Below are 21312 nucleotides of genomic sequence, written 5' to 3' on the forward strand. Positions count from 1 at the left end.
AGAGGGATACAATAAAAAACATTGATCAAAATGCATTCTACAGTGTTAATTTTAACAAATCACTTAATCCATTGACCCCCAGGGGTTCCGCATTGACGAGTAAAATCGTCTGGCGTTAGACAGAGTGAAATACTAAGTCTGGCCGGTTTCGGCCGGTTTGGATGCCAATGGGTTAATTATGCAATTTTTTTACGTTATTTAGTTTGAAGCAAATCAGTCGACGTTACTTAACTAATGGTAGAAGCCACGATGAAGTTCATGGAGAGGTTGTCTTTGGCATTTGCTCAAAGAATATGTACAGGGGAATTACGGTAGCTCTAAAGCAATTTAAAGTAAACATTCACCTCTTTCTTGTGAAGCATGAGGCATCTGTTCTTGCAAAAATGGATCACCCAGGTAATCTTCAGGGACTAAAGCTGCAACTCAGTAGCTGCTAGAAGGCCTTTTCTTTTTAAATGAACTATTTACTCCTATCCATTGTTTAAGACAATCTCTTGTCCAGGCTTTGAGTAATCACTGTAAGCTTTTCTTACATTTCAGGTCCCTTGTGCTACAAAATGTTAATGATCCCCAAAAGGAATGGTGTAGAATTGTGTTTGAATGTGCAGATGCTTTATACTACACCCACTCTAAGGAATACCTGCACAATGATTTAAAAGGTGACAATGTCATCATAAATGAAACCCATAACAGTTTACACCCTGTAATCATAGATTTTGGCAAATCTACAACAATAGCCAGGGCAAAATCTAAAGGCTGTCTTCAAGAGACCAAGAAAAATATAGAAAATTTCATAAGCACATAGCTCCTGAAGTTGTTAGAGGAACTCACTCACAGTCAGTAGCTAGTGATGTTTATCCATTTGGGCTTCTACTGTCTTTGTTATGTAAGCACAAACCATATGAGCCTCTACGAAAATTAGCATCCTCATGTATAAATGGCACTCCAGAGAAAAGACCCACAACAACACAACTACATGTATTAACTGAATTACAATCCCAGTGTTAGTACACAATTCAATAAAAACTGAAATACATAAAGCCTTGTAGTGCATGATTCAGAACAGCGTGCCTAACTGGTACAAAAGTAAAATTAGTCTTATAAAAGTTAAAGGGAAAAAACTTATTCATTTTACAGAAATTATTGAATTTAAATGGATTGGTGAAAAATGACATGAGCTTTCTTGAATTTTTGACAACGACATGAAGTCACTTTGAAACAGTCACAGAAGTAATAGTAATAGTTGATCTTTATTGTGCCTTACTCTCTAGGACGAAGTATTTGTCTGTTTAGAATACAACAATACCCACCATCTCCCCCCCCCCCCCCCCACAACACTCACACACTGCATATTAAACTTGTTAATAAGCATTTCTTTGTATATTGTGGGGAAAAAAGTATTTAAATAGACAAAAGTCATCATACCTGTATCTCAGTGCAACACAAAATTAATAGAATTCAACAAAGCTAGCTGTTTAGGAAATAAGTTGTGTTTGTCTATTAAAAAGTTATTTGTGGACGTCATGTGACCCTTAGGAGATATTACGAGTCCAGGCAACAAAAATTGACACTCAAAAGCTGACTGTGACAACTAAATTTATCCAATATACACTTTTGTCACTTTTGCAACTTGACCAGTAGGGATGTTAAGCATTTGAGAGTTTGTTGTTATATGGGTCCGAACAATCAACATATATGCATTGGCACACATTATGAACAGTTCGGACATAGTAACCAGTCATTCAATTAAATACTATCGTTATACATTGAACTCACTATCTCTTTTCTGATTGGCCGGAAGCGTACAGTGAATTTTCGAAATCAGCGCCGTGACGTCATATCTGCAGATTATACAGTTATCATGTCAAGGTCACTCAAGGTTCATGGGTTATCATGTCATGTATGACCACAGTGCATGATTTCTAAGGGTAATCATGTCAAGTGCGTGCGCTTTGTGTTGCGTGCCGTCAGTGAAGAAGCAAAAAAATGACTTCCAGGTTTGTTTTCTTCAGTTACTTATTTATTGCTATTTTCATTTCTCATCAAGCTTTTTTTTCAATTTTTCACATATTGTCAAATGCTTAAAATTTTTTGTCAATCGAGTTATGTGCCGCTGATTTGTATATGTGTACTCGTTGACAAATAAATTACCAGTTCCACTCACTGTCATGACCATTTTTTTTCGGACAATGCATAATAAAACAATTATTAGATTCGGTTTTTGTGATATCCAGAATAATCGAAGTCGAGGTAAGGGTTATCAGCCTCAGCCTTCGGCTGATAACCCTTACCGAGACATTTGATTATTCTGGATATCACAAAAACCTCATCCAATAATTGTTTATTATTATACATTGTAGTCACCATCTGTGTTCTCATTGGCTAAAAGCCTACAGTTAATTCTGGGAAACAGCGCAATGCATGATTTCCAAGAGCAATGTGTTTGAAAATAAACTGTGATCGCTGTGATAATGCGTTTGTCCTTATTAATTATTTTTCTTCAAAACAATGTAAAATAAAACAATTATTAGATTCGGTTTTTGTGATGTGTGGAACAATCAAGGTCTCGGTTAGTGTTATCAGGCTCAGCCTTCGGCTTCGGCTGATAACCCTTACCTCAACCTTGATTATTCTGGATATCATAAAAACCTCATCCAATAATTGGTTTAATAGCACCATAATAATGCAGTTGCTGCCCCACTGGAAGCCAAGTAAGTTGCTTTAAAATTGGAGTTACGTGATCATACTTTCTAGCCCCACTGAGAGTGCAACAAGCACAATTCTGTTTAGCCTGTATCTTACTGAGGTTCATGCTTACTGACTTACTACAGATTCATGCTAAAATGGCAACTACTAGGATTCACTCCAGTTATACACAGGAAAAAATAACAGATTCCCATTTTTGGATATTTTAGGGTATTTTGAAGAATACCAACAAAAATCCCAAATTTGGAAGAGTGAGACAAGTCCCAGTCAGGGAACTTGGTTGGTAATTTCCTGGTTGGGACTTGTCTCACTTTGCCAAATTTGGGATTTTTTATGGTATTCTTCAAAATACCCTAAAATATCCAAAAATGGGAATCTGTTATTTTTTCAGGACTGTGATATATATATATATAGTAATTAACCATACATAATAAGGTCTACGTTTACGGCACTGGTCGCTGGCGTTTTGCCTTAGTCATACATACATTACCACTATAATTTGGAACTAAGCTTAACTCTTAAAAATTGGTATTTAATTAATTGTAAAAATCGAGCGAGTCCGTTCGGGCCTCAAGTTCTCGCAGCAATGTTTATTTCTGTTTAGCGAACAAGCAGACTTAATAAAAAGCACCAAGAAACTGCGGTTGCCATACTTTACTGAAATTGGCTTGCGCCGCCCGTATTTCAAATGTAAGGTTAACCTTGTACGCGTAAAAAAATATAAATGTTAAGTAGTCTTCTGAAACACGGTCTACAAGATTAAAAACGGCTTAATGTACTTCTTCATTGACTATTGACTATTGATAACCAGATGACAACAAAAGAAAGACACATGACAATATTGGTTACCTTTTCATAAATGTCTTTTTTTGAATCGCGAGCAAAATACAAGCAATAAAGCCAAAAATATGTTCAAATGTGCATTCAAGATGGCGTCTGCCTTCAGGCGAAACCACAGGTGGCCCAGACTCGGAGGGTAAAAAATTATAAGGATTTGTACGGGAATCTCGATAACAAACTGAAAAAGATATTTACGCCCAAAAGTTCTCAATAAGAAAGCCGCACGTTATTGTCGTGGTGACTTTCTCGCTTTTTGTGCGGCAGGTTAGTTTTGCAGGTTGCAGGTTGCAGGTTGCAGGTTAAATTTACTGTGACTGTTACATGAATAGCTAACCTTAGGCCTAATTAGGCCTAAAAACGTTTCTTTAGGCCTCCTTAGGCCTAAAAACGTTTCTTTAGGACTAATTAGGCCTAAGGTTAGCTATTCATGTAACAGTCACAGTAGATTTCAACCTGCAACCTGCAACCTGCAACCTACAAAACTAACCTGCCGCTTTTTGTGTGGTTATTTTCCTGATTGAATGCGATTTAAGCGACTTCTCAAATTCCCGGGTTGTCACTCGTACCTAAATAAAGGAAAGGCTGGCAACTAATTTGTAGCCTACCTCCCATCTCGCCAATAAAATCAGATTTCTCCGGCATCAGTCACGCTCAAACTCCGGCAACGGCCACACGGATAAGTTTACTTCTCCTTGACCAAGTTTCAAGGCCCTGCGAGCACCCATTGCTGAGAAACAGCGAAAAATATTCTAATTTTCAATATCCTTCGAGGCTCGCTTACAACGACACTGTCGACCCTTCACTTGAGCCTCGATACGGTGAGAGCAAATAATTGTTAGGTATCATCTAGGCAAGTTAAGAATTTTGGAATTCTTCGAATTTAAAAAAGATTAAAATCATTGGCTTTAGCAAAAAAAGTGATCTAACAAAAATTGTTAACTATTTATTATGATTGCTGTTATTCCAGCCCATCCCTTTATAGCTCTAGTGGCATTCAGATATAGACATTTGACACTGTCATATAGCAATTAAAAACTGTGAAGTAATAATAATACTTCACAGTTGCTTTTTTTTTCTGGCCTGGCCTGATGCAAAAATTACAAAGAAAACTAACTGGAAAACTAAAACATTTATTTTACAGTGCCTGTCTGTAATTGTTTTAATGTTTTGTTAAAAGTTTGCCCCCGATGCAGGCAAATGAGCCAAAAGTTTCCGTGACATGTAACGGTGCAAAACAAGACCCTTGTCGGAGGGTGCTCGGTTGGCTTTTGTTTACCTAGCCTGTGGCTAGGACTTTTACCGCTGACAAGGCGGTTGTCATTTTCCCATCTAACCTCTGGGAGCGGGGTTGAGATCCCGAGGGATCTCTGAGCACTCTCCTGTAATCAGTTGGGCTCGGAGTTCGGGGTTACCCGAGGGATACTTTCGACTGGTTCGATTTCTCCCTATATCCTGTAACTCAACATCCGCACGAGTCGTCAAACAGTGTTCAGAGAGTGGCCAATTCTCACCCACCTAGACCAAAATCATGAGCTACTATGGACATGGTATAATTTTCTTATATATTAATGTGAGAATTCGGTTGATTAATCTTGTGGGAAGGCAAGTTCACTGGCGAAAAATGTCTGCGCATGAGTCGCGCGATATGTCACGTGACGCGTTTCCGGGACGATCATTGGCTCTCGTGAAAAAAACACTCCCGAGGAGAACAGAAAAATGGCTGCCTTTTGAGAATCGGTAGCTTGTTGGTTTCCGTTCTTTTTAGAGCGATCAAGGCTAGTTTTAACGCCAGTTTCAAGTGGAATGTATTCTTAGAGAACGTCTATGTTGTGTAAATCGTTTAAAAGTCCAATCCAACGAGCATCCTCGGAAAATTTGCTCCTGGAAAATTTTATTTCGTGGGAAAAGAGCTGCGAAACAGGTGAGTTTTTTACGCAATTTTTGATGTGGAAAGTTTGTTGCCACCGGGTACAAAAAGTTACTGTAATTTACAGAAAGGAGGATTCCTAAGGTTTCCGTTCATGTGTGAATTGGCTTGTACCAGGTGGCAGGGAAATGGTAATATTGTTCAACGTGAAGGTTATTTTTTTCTGCGTTACACCTTACGATCGGCACCTCTACATGAATGATCAATGATTCGATCAGATATCAATTTGATTTTGACTGTGATTGTCTCATTGGGAACGTAACCCTAGTATCAAATATTTTAAATAGCTGCTTTTAAGGTCATTTATATTCCCTTTTCTGGTGAATGTCTAAGTTATTATACTTTTTAGCAGTCACAACTCAACGATCCTTGCGTTCAAGTACATGTAGTTACCAAGTTATGGATTTGCAATTAATTTGAGTTTAAAATCAAAATCAAAATCCATGTTAGTTAAAATAATTTTTGGAAGAACAGACGTGTAGGTACAGATGTATATAGGTATCTATAGATTCAGGTTTTTTTAGACTATTGTTTTCTGGAAGCATTAATGATGTAATTTTGGTTTTAGGGGACTGTCATGTGTTGTTGGATCAAGGAAATTCTGTTTTGAGTCAAGTATGGTTGACAGTGGATAGTTGTTCCGTTATGTGTAGATATCCTATGTCTGTCACATAGTTAGTTTTAAGCTTTTATTTCCTGTAGTGTATCTTTATTATAGTTAGCACAAGAATGTATTATTGCTTTAATATTGATTGTGTTTGAATAAAGGATATTGTTGTCTTGTCTTGTAGATAAGGCAAAACAGCCTTAGTTGTATTTGCATTATTATTTCTGAGACTGTAACTTTTAAAGGACAAACCATTAAAAAGTGCACATAGTTTGCAGGAGTCCAGGAAAATTATTCCAAATATTCATTGATTTGAAGTTCCTGAAGCAGGTACAGTGTAAATCTTGAAGAGTTTATGTAACAATATTTGGAATATACAGCATTTCTATTTGGGAATGTTTAAGTCCACAGAATTTATTTTCTTTATGTTGAGAAGTAGTGTAAGAGCTGTCAGGTAACTCAGATGGAAATTTGACAGACCTTAGCTGTAATTCAAATTATTAGTACAGTTTTGGTCGTTAGTGGAACATAATATTTTATTGGGACATTTTTTAGTGAGTGATTAAGCCATTGACTCCTGGGGATTCCCCATAGACAAGTAAAATTGTCTGGTGTTAGACAGAGTAAAATGCTAAGTATGGCCGGTTTAGGGGTGAAAGGGTTAAAGTGCTATTATAAGTTTGACTTTCTTTTTCTTCATTTGAACCAAAACGAGTGATTAATCATCACCTCCACCATGCTTTGCTTTGCATTGCTTTGGCTTTTAGAACAAAGTATCAAAGTTGAAGCTGGTGGCTCAAGGAGTAAACTATAAAGACTATAATGGTAATTGAGTATTATTGTAGAACAAATTTGCCTATATCATCAAAGTCATTAAATCAATGGGAATCCAAACATGAGGATGCAGTTTGCTCAGGAGGGGTTTTCCCTATAAAAATGGCAGGCCACTTATTGGAATTTTTTTAAAGACAACCCTTAAAGGTAACAGAACCTTGTTTTGTGGACGTAGGCTAAAGAAATCTGACCCCTTAGAGGAACCAGTTGTAAAGTTACAAATGACTGGCAAATAACTTTTACTTATGAATTTTTCATAAGTAAAAGTTATTTGCTCGTATACCAAATTGTCTTACAGTCCCAGTCATTTTTCAGATTGATAGCCAAAAATGTACTGTAGCAACTCCGCCAGCTGTTTGGTCTCAGCATCATAAGCAGTACAAATCCACAATTTTTTCTTCAAAAAGGAACAAAAAGAACCCCTGTCATTTTCGTAAGAGAGTCCCCCTTGGGGCAGTTTGTTTACTTTACCACCATTGTTTAATACTATCCAGGAAGTAGATTACAATGGAAATAGATTACAATTTGAAAAAATATGCCACTTTTTTTTACTTCTTACACTTACTGCATTCAACTTTAATCATCTTTGGAAATGGTAGGAATGATTAGTATTCTTTAAAGCAATTGCTAAAAATTCATTGCACCTAATGTTGAAATATTTTTTACATCTGGAAAGGTAACAGGAGTTATTTCTGTGAAGTCTTCTCCAGAAAACTCTAACATGGGATTATGCCCCTTTCAAATGTAGCTTTGTATGCTTTTGCTCAATGACTTTGAACAATTATTACAGAAATATGAAGTTATGGAGTTTTTTAAAAGCTAAATCTAACGGAAGGGGATTAAAATTATTGAAACCGCTGTGTTGCAACCAGAGTCCACAAAGAGAGGTTAAATAACTTATTGCACTGGAAGTATTTAGTAGGCCAGCATGAAATTTATTTTGGATTATAGCACTGAATTACCTTCAATAGGTTTTCTAAACTTTGAAGATACCTAATTTTATATCTTCCTGCTGCTTTATTGCTGGAAGATAAAATCAATTCTTGATTAATTATTTTTGTTGTCACATTAACCCACTACAATGTAATGAAAGCGTATTATTAGCTGTAGTAATATTTAGTTACAGTAAAATCCACCCTGCTAGTGAGCTGGATTTCTGAATGAAATTTTCAACTTTGAATACCGGTATTGTTGTTTTGGCTATTCAGAGTTAACCTAATCTATGTTTATTTCTATAATTTGAAGGGAAGCAAACGATTGGCATTTTTCTTGAGACGACTATAGCAAAATATAATTGCAACTAAAAGGTTTCCTTCTAGTGTACCCAATATGAGGTGCTTATATGACATGTTTGAACGACTGAAATACATTTCTAAATTTTCAGGGACATCATGCATTTTTTTTCCTCCGTCTTAATAAATTTGCCTCCATGGACAACTTGAATGGCCATTTTAACAACTTAATTTTGAAAGAAAATGCAAAAATCTTAACATTTTCTGCTAGATGCGGGGCCCCGCGGAAACAGTGTGCAAATATCTAGTCGAAAGAGAAACCATTTGGAAATTTAGTGGTATATTTTTTGCTCCACTTTTTAAAAGATAAACGCCTGAATTGAAATCAAGATGGTACTCCATTAGCCGGGAAACGGTCACAGCAACCTTGACTCGCATTGACCTTGAAATTGTTAAAGAAATTTCCGTCGTAGCACTGTTGGCTAAAAAGTACGGTGGCCCACAACTAAAAAGAGAATCTCGCTGGCATAAAAATGCACTATGCAGTCAAAACATTCGTCCGTTTTACTGGCCTGATCGGATAAACACCCACTCCATGGCAGCCATGTTTGCTTTGAGCTATTGAAGTCACATGACAAGGTCTCGACCAATCAGACATTTTTCGCCAGTGAACCCACTGTGCTGGACACCGCGGCAAAATGAGTGCGCATGCTCCGCTTCGAACACATTTGATTAATTTGATTCGAGCTTTTGAGCTCTTTGTGTTTGAGTTTATTCGGCGGTGAAGGAAAAGTTCTATTGGACCTTTTGACGATCAAGATCTCACGCTCAACATAGACTCGACAGAAAAACTAAGCAGTAGTTCCGAGTTGTTTCCAACGAGAAAGTCAAAAGAGGTAAGCTTATTTTAGGCGTGAAATATTTATTTGTTTATGTCGTTTCCATGGAAGTTATCTTTGCCAAACCATGTTTGCTCGACGGTCTGTTTGCTCGTGTTTCGGTCACACCGTTGAAGACCTAAAAGTTGTAAATTTTAAACTGATAACATTTTTCGTTTACTGTTTTTCGCCTAAGGGCAATTCCTCTAAAAACGTGGAGGGTTTTGACAAAACAGAAGTTTTAACCTCTGACATGTGATACGAGAGCCATGGATTTTCCTGTGACCTGGTTCTCCACAGCAAGAGCAATGGTTTGTATGGTAGATGGTGATGCTCTTTCTTTTCCAGCTCTGTGTTGCTTTGCAGGACACACCAGGTTGTGGTATGATTCAATTTAATTGATCTCTAGATTGCTGTTGATTTCATTGTTCCAGTCATCTGACCTGAAGAAATCTTGTGGAAAGTGTTGATATCTGGTTGGCTGTCATTTTGACTGTCATTACTTTCAAGATGTGAGCAACTGTTTTTATCTGCATTGTTAGACAAAACCTCTTATTAAGGGAGTCAGTTAAGTTGTTTAGTTTTTTTATAAAGGGATCTTTACAAATAGGGCACAGATTTCCATGTTTTTTTCAAGTATCTTAAGTGACATCTGTGCATGAAAATGACCAAGTGATAATATTAAATATTATTGTTTTACTTTGATCAGTTTCCTGTTGTTTCTTAAACATGTCATTTATTCTTATTCCAGTGCTTAAGTCTAAAACTCTTCCTGGTGTGTGTGTGCTGATCTGGTCAAACCATGCATGGCAAGCAACATTTCAGATTGTTTTCAGAGATTGTGATGAGGATTTCAGCGTTGAATATTTTATTGGTTTTGTGATGAAAAAAGCCAGGGTTGTTATTCATCTCTCATTTTTTCCTGCATGAGATCCTGCATTTGACAACAGTAGTACTGCAAATTAAACATCACAGATGTGAGCATGTCAGTGATTAAAACAAGATGGTTTCCAAACAGCTCTTCAAAATTGTCTAGAAAAGGGACGATAATTATTTACTTTCCACACCTTTCTAAGTCAATGTTTGAACAAGCAAATATAATTTGGTTTTTTAATCCAAGTAAACTGTCTTACTTTCATTAATACAGCTGTATGTTATTCTAGTCTTTCTCTTGCTAAGCATTAGTTTGGATATTAACTTCTGAGAATGCTCCTACTTGTAATAGTCTTAATAATGAATATACGGTACTTACAACAATAAAATTATAGAGATTTTGAGTTACTGTATATTGTGTTTTGTGGTAACACATACCATAGTAGTTGTTGTGGTTGTTGTTGTTGTTGTTGTTGGTAGAGTCATTGTTGGTCTATCATTGGGTAGTGAAACTGGATCAGTTGTGCATAATAAAATGTTAGAGTATGAAGCAGAATGCCTCTAGTCTTGCTGGATGTATGATTACATTCCTCTCTCAGTATCTTTACACACAGTGCAAAATTTAGGCTGGATTTTTGCTGGTGCAATGCATGCAAAGACCTGCAAAAGTGAAATGAGTATTTTCCAAACACATGCAGGTGAATGGTTTCTTATTTCATTATCATGATTCTCATGTCTCCCCACCCTCATCCCAGCAAGGCTCTACAAGGTGATCGACAAAGCTGGAGAAAAAAATTATAGTTACCAGCCAGCTGCAGGAAAAATACTGGAAAAATATTTTCAGCGATGGACCACTACCAAACTCCAAGTAAAAGGGAAACATCAAGTAGCATTGGAGTCAAATTTATACTTAGTTTCAAAACTTTTTTGCGATCCTCTCTTAAAATTAAGACTTCTTTTCTTTATTTTATTGCCTTGCTCTTGGAAAAGTAACTAGTGTTGTAAAATATGAGAATGGAGGGCAGGGAAGTGACTTATCCAAGTTGCCGAATGAGTGGGATGCAGGCATGAAAAGAACTTATTTCTCGCTTTCAAATGATTCCAATGAAACAAGCAGACAATTTCCTCGTTCAACAGGAGCAACAGAAGCCATCTTCGCAGTAGAAATTATCACTGTGCCCTTGCAAAGATGTTTACCCCGCGTTTTCCTTCTCAGTGCACAGTTTTCCCCCCAGAAGTTCGCCAACGCGGAGACCATCGCGACTAATAACATTACGAACTTCGTCCTTTTGCTCTAGCGCTCGAATGCAAGGTAAAAATTCTCCTGGTTTGAACCATAGTTTTTTGGTTTGAAAAGACACACGGAAGATTAGTCTTTCAGGAAGCTCTCTTCAAAATTTAAACCTTATCAAAGTAGTGTTGTCCTTATCATCGCAAAATGAAAACAAACACAGAGAATTTAAATTGCCGCCATTTTGCCGCGCTGTTGTTTCTATGGTAAATTCAATTGGTACCAGTCCCTCCCGCGTGGAAACGATTCGCGCGTGGCTCAAGCCTGCGCACTCATTTTGCCGCGGTGTCACTGTGCTGGCTTGTGGTGATAGGCATGCGCATAACCGCACGCCTACATCTGCCCGCACTACTTTTGCACAGCTGATATTCTCCAAAACTGTGATGTATATATAGTATTCCCCATTTTGTGTTCTTCGAAGCTATAATTGCGATTCTTGGGTTATTCATGTTAAAGGTTTGTTAAATTATTTCTGTAATTTTTGCTATACTTAAGTGCCAATTTTGTTAATTTGCTCGAAGGAAATTATTTCAATATTTTGCGTAAACAGCGTTGCTCACATCGAACAGAAAATTTAGCTGGCTGGCGAAATTATGTGTAGTATTATAGTCAGTTGAACTATTTTTGGAGATCTTTTTGCACGCAGATACAAAAATGCAAACGGAAACTTCTTATATCTTCAAAAACATACCTTGTAGCTTGACGTGTGTCGAAAAAAAAGTAAAATTAACCTAACAGACCGCTTTTGAAAATGAAAAGGTATAAGTCGCATGTAATAAGAAACAGATTTTACTTAGTATACTTCAACGAAAATTTGAATCTTCTTACCTAAAGAACAAACGCAAGCTGACTAATTGATAAGTGTTTGGAACGTATCGTTCAAATTTGCTTCGTTTTTACAACGAAATACACGCAGAATCGTAAAGTGTAAGTGTCTTGGAAATAGGGCAACATGTACATACTGTAAATTTTAATACCTGGCGTGTTTACAGTTTATACTGGTCGGTGGTGATATGACTTTTAATTTCCAACCATAAATTTCTTAAAAGCAAGGTGACAAGACATAAATGATTTGCACGAAAATTAATGCAGCCAGCTTGGCGACTTTTAAACTAGTTTTTGGTAGATACCTTTTCTTTCGGCCTGATTACGCAGATTTTTCAGCCAGACTGAAAATTTCATGGAAGACATGTCTTCGTGTGTCTCAGGTTGAAGTTCATAATTTCACTGGTTTAAGCAATTATAAGAATACTGCGTGTTTGTTTATTTATTATACTATTATTTTGTTTGTTTAGTATAGACCATATTCATAAATGGCGGTGAAGTAATATTATTCATTTGTCTTTATGCTAATCATCCTAACTAGCCTCGTAAACACGAGCAAAATTCAAAAGAATTTTTGTTCCAAAGTGAGGCTAGTTATGATGATTAGCACAAAGACAAAAGAATAATTTCTTGACCGCTATTTAGGAATACGGTCTATATTCCAGGTGTTCAAATTATCTTTATTATTTAGAATATACCGGTATCTTCATCACAAACAAAGGGGCTTATTAATATTAGCCAGGCTATGACAATCCTGCACGTAATCAGCCTCAAGCTTTCATGTTTAGAGACCAATCAGTTAGATTAGGATAGAGTATTGAGTGGCTCTGGGACAAAAGTCAATAAGTCAATAGAGAAATGGGGTACTTTTTTTGTATACTACGCAAGTGATTTTGTTATGAAAGTTAAAAGTTCTCCTACAAGATTCAATAATGCATGGATAACCACATTAAATCATATTTTGCAGAGTCATTTCTTGTTGTCAAGGACCTCGCGTCGATTAGCATCCATTTTGGTAAGTTGCTCACTGTTTCTTGTTTCTTTATAACACGAACAAGTAATAATTTATGTGTAATAAACCAGTTCTGATTAATTTTGCGTTACTTTTTGTCAGAATTCCTTATAAGTTTATTTTCTGAAGTGCTCACGGTCACTCATGATTAGTTGCGAATGATGCATCCAAATGATCCACCAGTATTATTTTATCCCTTAAAAATTTTTTTCAGCCAGATTCATTATTCCTGCTCAAAAGGTTTTAAAAAGGAACATTGCAAGGTATTAAGTGATATTAGCTTGCTGGGTGTACCTGTAATAAGTTATTTGTCTGTTGTTTGATTGAACTGTGACTAGGTCACTTGTGTTCATTTTGTGTTTATTTTTATTCCAATTATTTTCAACTTCTTTTCATTATCCTAATTACTATTACTTGCTTGTTTACCCATAATACTCAATTTCCTCATATTTTTGCTTGTGTAGTTGTGTTATCCCCACACATTTCTCTTACCTAATTCCTGTTGTGTAGGAGTGGTAAACTCCTTCTTCTCTTAGGTTACAAATCCTGTATTAGTGGGTAGTATATTTACCCCCTAGCCTTATTTGGTTTTCAGTTAGTTTTCTGTTTTCCAAAACTCCATTGTAAATTGGCTACCATTTACTCAGTAAGTTCAGTCGGTTCAGTTAAGGACGGTGCCTACTAATTCAAAGGTATTTTTGCCCCAAGTTATGATTATGCAGGAAAGGTAGATCTTCCCAAGTGTTATTGAAATCCAAAAAGAAAATTGCATTCAAAGATAATTCATGAATAATATTTGTAAAAAGCTTTAAAATACAAAGCAATGTATGGCATTCTTTCTCAAATTGAAGCTCAATTATCTCTAAATAATGCATGGTTACCCCCAATTTTCTTTTTGGATACCAAGAGTACTTACTAAGATCTACTTTCTCCGGATAGTTTTAAACCTCGCAAAAATATCCCTGCATTAGTAAGCATCACCGATAGGAAATCCGAGTATCTGGAGATGGGCAGAACGTATGTGCAATAACAATAGTAGGCACTGTCCTTAATTTATCTGAAGAGTGTCAGTCTTCAAGACAAGTCATTTTCCAAGTCTTCTGAGGTGTGTAGTTATCAATAACATTTGGTATGTTATCAGTATTTTCCTCTTTCTTTATTTATGCCTAGCCTTTAGTTTAGTTACTACCTATAGCTTTCTGTTCTTGATTTTAGTTCTTAGCAGTGATTGCAAAATTTCATTTGCTATTGTCTAGCTTTATTTATCTATGTTGACCTTTAGTCTGGCACAGCGTGTGATTTGCGCCTTGAATATTTTTGCTGTTTTCCAATGAGTAATTGCTGTATTTTTGTCTACTGCTTTGTATCCTTTTAATTGCATTTGATTCCAAATAATCCGTTTGTTACCATTATTTCACAATTACTAGGTTCAATGTACTGTTGTGGGATTATTGTGCAATGTGTAATTTGAAGCTCTTGCTTTTTTGATATTTTTTTGTTTACGTTCACTTGATCTCGATCCACGGTGTTTGCGTAGGTATAAATGATTTGTGGTAGAAAGTTATTTCCCACTAGATAATGTTTTACCGAAAGACTTGGCAGTGGATAACCACATGAAATTAAAATTTTTAGAGTTATGAAAAATGGGGCGAGACAAGAAGGAAACGCTTGCAGACAAACCCCTGCATTTTGAAAACCGGCAAGTTGACCTGTGATGCATGTCATCAGCTGTCATAAATTGACCAAGAAAATATTTGGTCTTCCATAGTGGAAATTGAACTTTGTGCAAGAGAAGGTTAAAAAATTTGGCAAGGAAAATAACGTGCATAACAGGCATTTCTACACACATGTAAATGAGCACCTTTTCTGGGATAAAAATTATCATATTTTCAAGCATCTTAGTTTGTCTAAACATTGTCAGGATAATTGCGATGTTTCTTGCTTAGAATTTATTGAAAATGCTACCTCTTTCTATCAACTCAAAAACAGGGAGAGCTTCCATATTGAGCAGATGAAACCGGCCAAACTCAACAAACAAGTTGATCATGTCGGTTTAGCATTACACTTTTAAAATTTACCATTGTGTCAGTTACAGTATGTTTTCTATAATATCGTTGGTTTATAGTTTGAGTTTCACCTCCTTGTAAGGAACATTTAAGAGCACCTCTCAGCAATTTTCACCTAAGACCGTGCAAGATGAAAAAATCGAAAATTGCCAAACTTTGTCACAATAAAGGACTACCAAAACCATTTTTAGAAAAATATGTTTTACTTTGTTTCGATAATTATTTTACCTGGACGGCGACTTTTTCGGTATGGGGCCTTGCGAGCGATTGAAAACGACTCCAAAATGTCGCTTGTTTGAATCGCTCTTTTTGAAATAACGAACGAGTAACTTGAAAATCAAAACAACATGGCACAGCTAGAGTAATTCATTCACCCTTTAGCGCTGTTAACGGTACAATATACCAAAACTGGAATTTTGACCAAATTTTAAAACTTGACCTTTTTTAGATTGATTACAGACCCTTGCAAAACAAATCTGGAATATTCTGGTTATTTCCAGAATTTTTCTTAGGATATGACAAAAAAAATTTCTAGAAATTCCTAGAATTTACCAGTTTCCTTTTCTGGAAAATTCTAGAATGTTAATGAAACATGCTAATTAGGGAAGAAATTGCCAGCTTTATTCCAGAAATCATAATCTGGGATCAAATCAGGTTTTTCCAGCTTTTTCCAGCTTGTTACAAATGCTGCTTTCTAGATTTTTCTAGACATTCCTGCATGCTATTAAATGAAAGCATGTGAAGATCATGTGTTAATGTCCAGCTTTTTTCAAGGATATTCCAGTTTTTCATGATTTTCCTCTGCCTTTTCCCACCAGTTAATTTTATTCCTTGATGGTTTTAACTTTTGGTTCCTTTAAGGCAATTCAGCCATTGGTAACTTTTTAAATTTATCAGGAGTGACTTTACTAAGCTTCTTACTCTAAGCAGTCAAATGCACAACAAAAACAGGCATCATTTTCTTGTCTGTATAAAGAACTACCAAAGATCATTGAATACTTTGTTTAACTATAAAGTTATTGGTCATTAGTGGTAATCAGGCAGTCATGTCTTGTACCTTCCCTTGTAGAACCAGACACTGTGTAATCTATGTAAATCCTATTTAACAACCTTATGTAAATGGTATGTTATGATATACATAAATTGGATACAGAAGCCTTATTCAAAGGCTATGTCATACGTATGCCTCATGTATATATTTTGAAAGGAAATGCTATGTTTTATCTAGTCAAATGGAACCTTTACGTAGCATATGTAAAGGCTATGTTATGGGGTTTTTGTGTCCAAAAATAAAAATGGTATCAACATAGTTTATACGTAGATTCGAAACAGAAAATACACAACACATACATAATTATCCTGCTCCTATAAAATAATATTCCAGCAAATCAGAAATGTGCAGCCTGTGCTGGAAACTACAAAAAATCCATTGTAGCCAAGCTATTAACAGTTATTACCATAGCTCACAGACAAAAACAATTAGACGACAGATTTTAAAGCAGTTATATACTTTTATTACATGAACCTAAGCATTTAATTCATGCCAAAATCTTTGAATTGGGTTCCCTCCGTGAGGGAACACTGGGTTGCCTGTGGTATGTGCACCGTTCCAGACAATTTTTTTTCAAGTTGGGGGGTCATTAAGACCATTTAAGGGGTCACCCAGAAGTCATACCAGCAGAGGCCCTTTGGCTCACAGGTCCTCACACGTTCGCACGACGAACAGATCCTTTTCTGAGGTTAAAAACCTGGCTACCAGCCTATTAATTAATCATTTGTCGGAAAGAAGAAATTCCTGTCCTCTTTGGAAATTTTAGACACGCATTGCTTACATGTGGTAGTGAAGTAAAACAGCAATTTATTCCATATAAAATGTCAACTGAGCTGTGTGTTGCCTTCCAGGAGATTCAAGTTGTCCTTGCATAATATGTAGCTCTAACAGTGTACGATATTGTTTTGGTATTGTCTATCATTGTAGTGCCATGGTAGAAGTCTTGGGTAAATAGTCTGAGAAGACATGTGGTTACTAGCAAAGTACTGAACCCCGAAAGATTGAAGAAAATAAATGGGAAGTGAGAAACATTGGCTTCTGGGCTGACATGTTGATAAACTTTTCACCACAAGTTTAAGCGTGCCCGCTGAGCATCTGACAGCTTTGTAATACTAAAGTTCACTGAAGTTAAGCCCTGCCGGGCGGGGTTAGTGTTTGGATGGGAGACCAAAACAATAGACCCCTCTAAAACAGAAGCATCGGACCGAAAATACTATTAACGCTAACAAATGCGAACTCAGCAAGGTACAGATTTTGTTAGCTTGCTTTATGCAAAAACAATTATTGATGCAAAAGTAAATAACTATTGATGCACAGTTTTTAGAAAGAGCAGAAGGTAGTCTCCAGGACGGTCGATCGAGAATAACATATTTACGACATGAAAACAACATTAATTTTGAACCGTGAATATAGAATATAAAAAGTTACGATCAGCGACAAACATTTTGGGGAGATTTTTGCTACGTTCAATTTTGTTATTGTACTTTTGGTTGCACAAATTAATCACAAAATCGAAAGTGACATCGCCGGAATTCAGTGGGCGCCGTGATTAATTTTGTGTCAAATGATGGCAAGGTACCGGGTTTTCGTAAGTTTCTTTTTCTGTCAAGTGTTATAGAGTTTGACAATAAATGAGCAAAGTCAAAAACAAAGATCACAATCGCCCGAACTCTTGAGGTTGACCCCGGGGTTGACCATTGTTTCTGCTGAGTCAAAAATTTACTCTCCAAGACAAGGTTATGTATCACCAGGTAATTCCATCATTTTGGAAATAGCAGCTACTTTATTGTTCATCGGCGTCACAATTTAGTCATGTCCAATATACACAAACGGATACGATTCGTCAATTCCGATAGTCCATTGGTACCAATGGTAGGATTGGTACCAATAGAAAAGAATGCCATTCCAATGGTTCTGTTGGTGAATATGCATTTCATTAAGGGGACTTTCACTATTTTCCCAATTATGATGGTCTATTGGTACCAATAGAAAATGATGTCATTCCAATGGTTCTACTGGTGAAATTATTTTCTCATGTGGTCTGGCTAGGTACAAGGCAATTCCGATGGTACAATTGGTACCAATAGAAAATAATGTCATTCCAATGGTTCTACTGGTGAAACTATTTTCTCATGTGATCTAGCTGGGTACAGGGCAATTCCGATGGTCCATTGGTACCAATGGTACGATTGGTACTAATAGAAAATTATGTCATTCCAATGGTTCTATTGGTGAAAAAAAAGTTCGCTTTCACACCAAGTAAAGGCACGCAATAATTATAATGATTATTCCTCGTTCTACAAGCCAACCACAAAAAACAAGTTCGCTTTTACACCAAGTAAAAGCACGCAATATTTTATTATAACGAGATGCTTCCGTGAAGCATACACTGGGTTGCCTGTGGTACGTGTTACAGAAAATCAGAAGGCACTGAATTGTGTGGTATTGAACTACAACATTCCAGTCTCTGAAGAATAACAAATAAAAGAGAAGCGAGAAACATTGTCTTCTGGGCTGACATGTTGATAATTTTCAAGTTCCCTCACAACTTCTTTTCACCACAAGTTTAAGCGTGCCCTCTGAACATCTGACAGCTTTGTAATACCAAAGTTCACTGAAGTTAAGCTCTGTCCTGCAGGCTTAGTGTTTGGATGGGAGACCGAAACAATATACCCCTCATCAAACAAAAGCATCGGACCGAAAATACTGTTAACGCTAACAAATGCGAACTCAGCAAGGTACAGATTTTGTTAGCTTGCTTTATCCAAAACAAGAACATAAGAAGTAATTTTGAGAGTGGAAATCAAGGTTACGCAGCAGACGGCAAATACAAACTCACGATTTAATTAACTTAACACACCAGAAAGACGCTAACCTCATTTTGACAAGATAATGCTTTACTATTGCCATAAAAACTATCCAGTTACGCTCGCATATCATAAAACATGATGAATTCATAAAGGCCACCTTTTCCAGCGAACAATTTTTGAAACAAACAACATATTTGCTATTAGAGGCAAAAACCCTTCCTATTTCATTACGTGCGTGAACAGAAGAAACTCAGTCGTTTCAAATATGCGCAATATTGCAACAAACTAAATCTCAGGATCAAACCGTTTACATGAAGAACCTTTTCCTTGAATAATGAAGCACAAAATAGACGACAAGCTTTCTTTCAAATAATCCTTGGCTGTCACATTTCCAATTATTATTTTTTTTACCTGAAGATTGTGCAGAGTTGATCACAGATCCACGTAAGGTGTTCGATTCGTTCTCTGTCTTTGTTGAACCCATAAGTTACCAGAGAATTTTCCATTTGATTTCAGTGTTCTACATAACAGCACAGTTGGTAAATATTATTTTAAGAAATACAGCTCACTTTGATTTCGACTCGACGGGCGATAGATTGTTGTCGAGGTCCATTACTCTTCGCTTTTGAGATTCCAGGTGTTGGTTTTTCACCGCCTGCCTAGTTTATCCAACTGACTTTCCATTATTGAGCTCCATAAGGGTATATTTTGTTCAAGGATCCACTAAAACGCCATTCGCGTTACATCACTTTCGACGCCATTGGACACAGTAGAATCATTAACTTAGCCTGCCACCAGAGAAATCTACGCAGTTCCACTACCCTCTCGATCCTAAGAAAATACGCGCAGAAGGCTCTATGGACACCACCACTTACCAGGGGAGTGACAGGCAAGACTTTTACCGACACGGAAGAAATAAAAAAAACACCGAACAAATGCCACACACTTTCCGACTGGGATTGCCATACGGCAACCCAGTAAATATACCTCGTTCTATAAGCTTACCACGCAAAACAAGTTCGCTTTTAAACCAAGTAAAAGCACGCAATAATTATTATGAATATTCCTCGTTTAATAAGCCAACCACACAAAACAAGTTCAGTGTTACACCAAGTAAAAGCACGCAGTAATTACGATGAATATTCCTTGTTCTATTAGCCGAGCACGCAAAACAAGTTCGCTTTTACACCAAGTAATAGCGCGCTATAATTATTATGAATATTCCTCGTTCTAAAGCCAAGCACGCAAAACAAGTTGGCCTTTACACCAAGTAAAAGCACGCAATAATTATGAATATTCCTCGTTCTATAAGCCAACCACGCAAAACAAGTTCGCTTTTACACCAAGTAATAGTGCGCTATAATTATTATGAATATTATAAGCCAAGCACACAAAACAAGTCCGCTTTAATTTACACCAAGTAAAAGCGCGCTATAGATATTGTGAATGTACCTCGTCCTATAAGCCAAGCACGCAAAACAAGTTGGCTTTTACACCAAGTAAATGCACGCAATGATTATCATGAATATTCCTCGTTCTGTAAGCCAACCACGCAAAACAAGTTCGCTTTTACAACAAAGAAAAAGCATGTACGCAATAATTATTATGAATATTCCTCGTTCTAAAGCCAACCAGGCAAAACAAGTTCGCTGTTACACCAAGTAAAGGCGCGCTATAATTATTGTGAATGTACCTCGTCCTTAATAAGCCAAGCACGCAAAACAAGTTGGCCTTTACACCAAGTAAATGCACGCCATAATTATTATGAATATTCCTCGTTCTATAAGCCAACCACGCAAAACAAGTTCCCTGTTACACCAAGTAAAAGCACGCACTAATTATGATGAATATTCCTCGTTCTATAAGCCAACCACGCAAAACAAGTTCGCTTTCACACCAAGTAATAGCGCGCTATAATTATTATGAATATTATAAGCCAAGCACACAAAACAAGTCCGCTTTAATTTACACCAAGTAAAAGCGCGCTATAGATATTGTGAATGTACCTCGTCCTATAAGCCAACCACGCAAAACAAGTTCGCTTTTACAACAAAGAAAAAGCATGTACGTAATAATTATTATGAATATTCCTCGTTCTAAAGCCAACCAAGCAAAACAAGTTCGCTGTTACACCAAGTAAAAGCGCGCTATAATTATTGTGAATACACCTCGTCCTTAAAAAGCCAAGCACGCAAAACAAGTTGGCCTTTACACCAAGTAAATGCACGCAATAATTATCATGAATATTCCTCGTTCTGTAAGCCAACCACGCAAAACAAGTTGGCTTAATTATTCAAGTTGGCTTAATTGACTTAATTATCACGCGTCAATCAGATTCCATCATCTGGGGCTCGCCTGTC

At 36.7% G+C, this 21312-nt stretch overlaps 2 protein-coding genes across 11 annotated transcripts in view; one reads left to right on the top strand and one right to left on the bottom strand.

The window, feature by feature from the left end:
* Window positions 1-21312, bottom strand: part of LOC138042429 (uncharacterized) — a 180894-nt gene that overhangs the window by 37347 nt on the left and 122235 nt on the right. The gene's annotated exons all lie outside the window — the stretch shown is intronic.
* LOC138042418 (tetratricopeptide repeat protein 28-like) overlaps window positions 1-21312 on the top strand; it is a 63000-nt gene that overhangs the window by 22620 nt on the left and 19068 nt on the right. For 4 of the 10 annotated variants that reach the window (XM_068888301.1, XM_068888302.1, XM_068888299.1 and 1 more), the window contains 2 exons: window positions 12981-13028; window positions 13240-13288. The exons of 1 other annotated variant lie outside the window; for it this stretch is intronic. The gene's annotated coding sequence lies outside the window, so the exon portion shown is untranslated. Of the gene's footprint in view, window positions 1-202; window positions 660-11168; window positions 11645-12980; window positions 13029-13239; window positions 13289-21312 lie in introns of those variants that run through there. 5 more of the 10 variants (XM_068888306.1, XM_068888307.1, XM_068888303.1 and 2 more) reach the window with 5 other exon arrangements.

The sequence above is a fragment of the Montipora capricornis genome, chromosome 3 (genome assembly GCF_036669925.1).
Source record: "Montipora capricornis isolate CH-2021 chromosome 3, ASM3666992v2, whole genome shotgun sequence".
NCBI lineage: Eukaryota > Metazoa > Cnidaria > Anthozoa > Scleractinia > Acroporidae > Montipora > Montipora capricornis.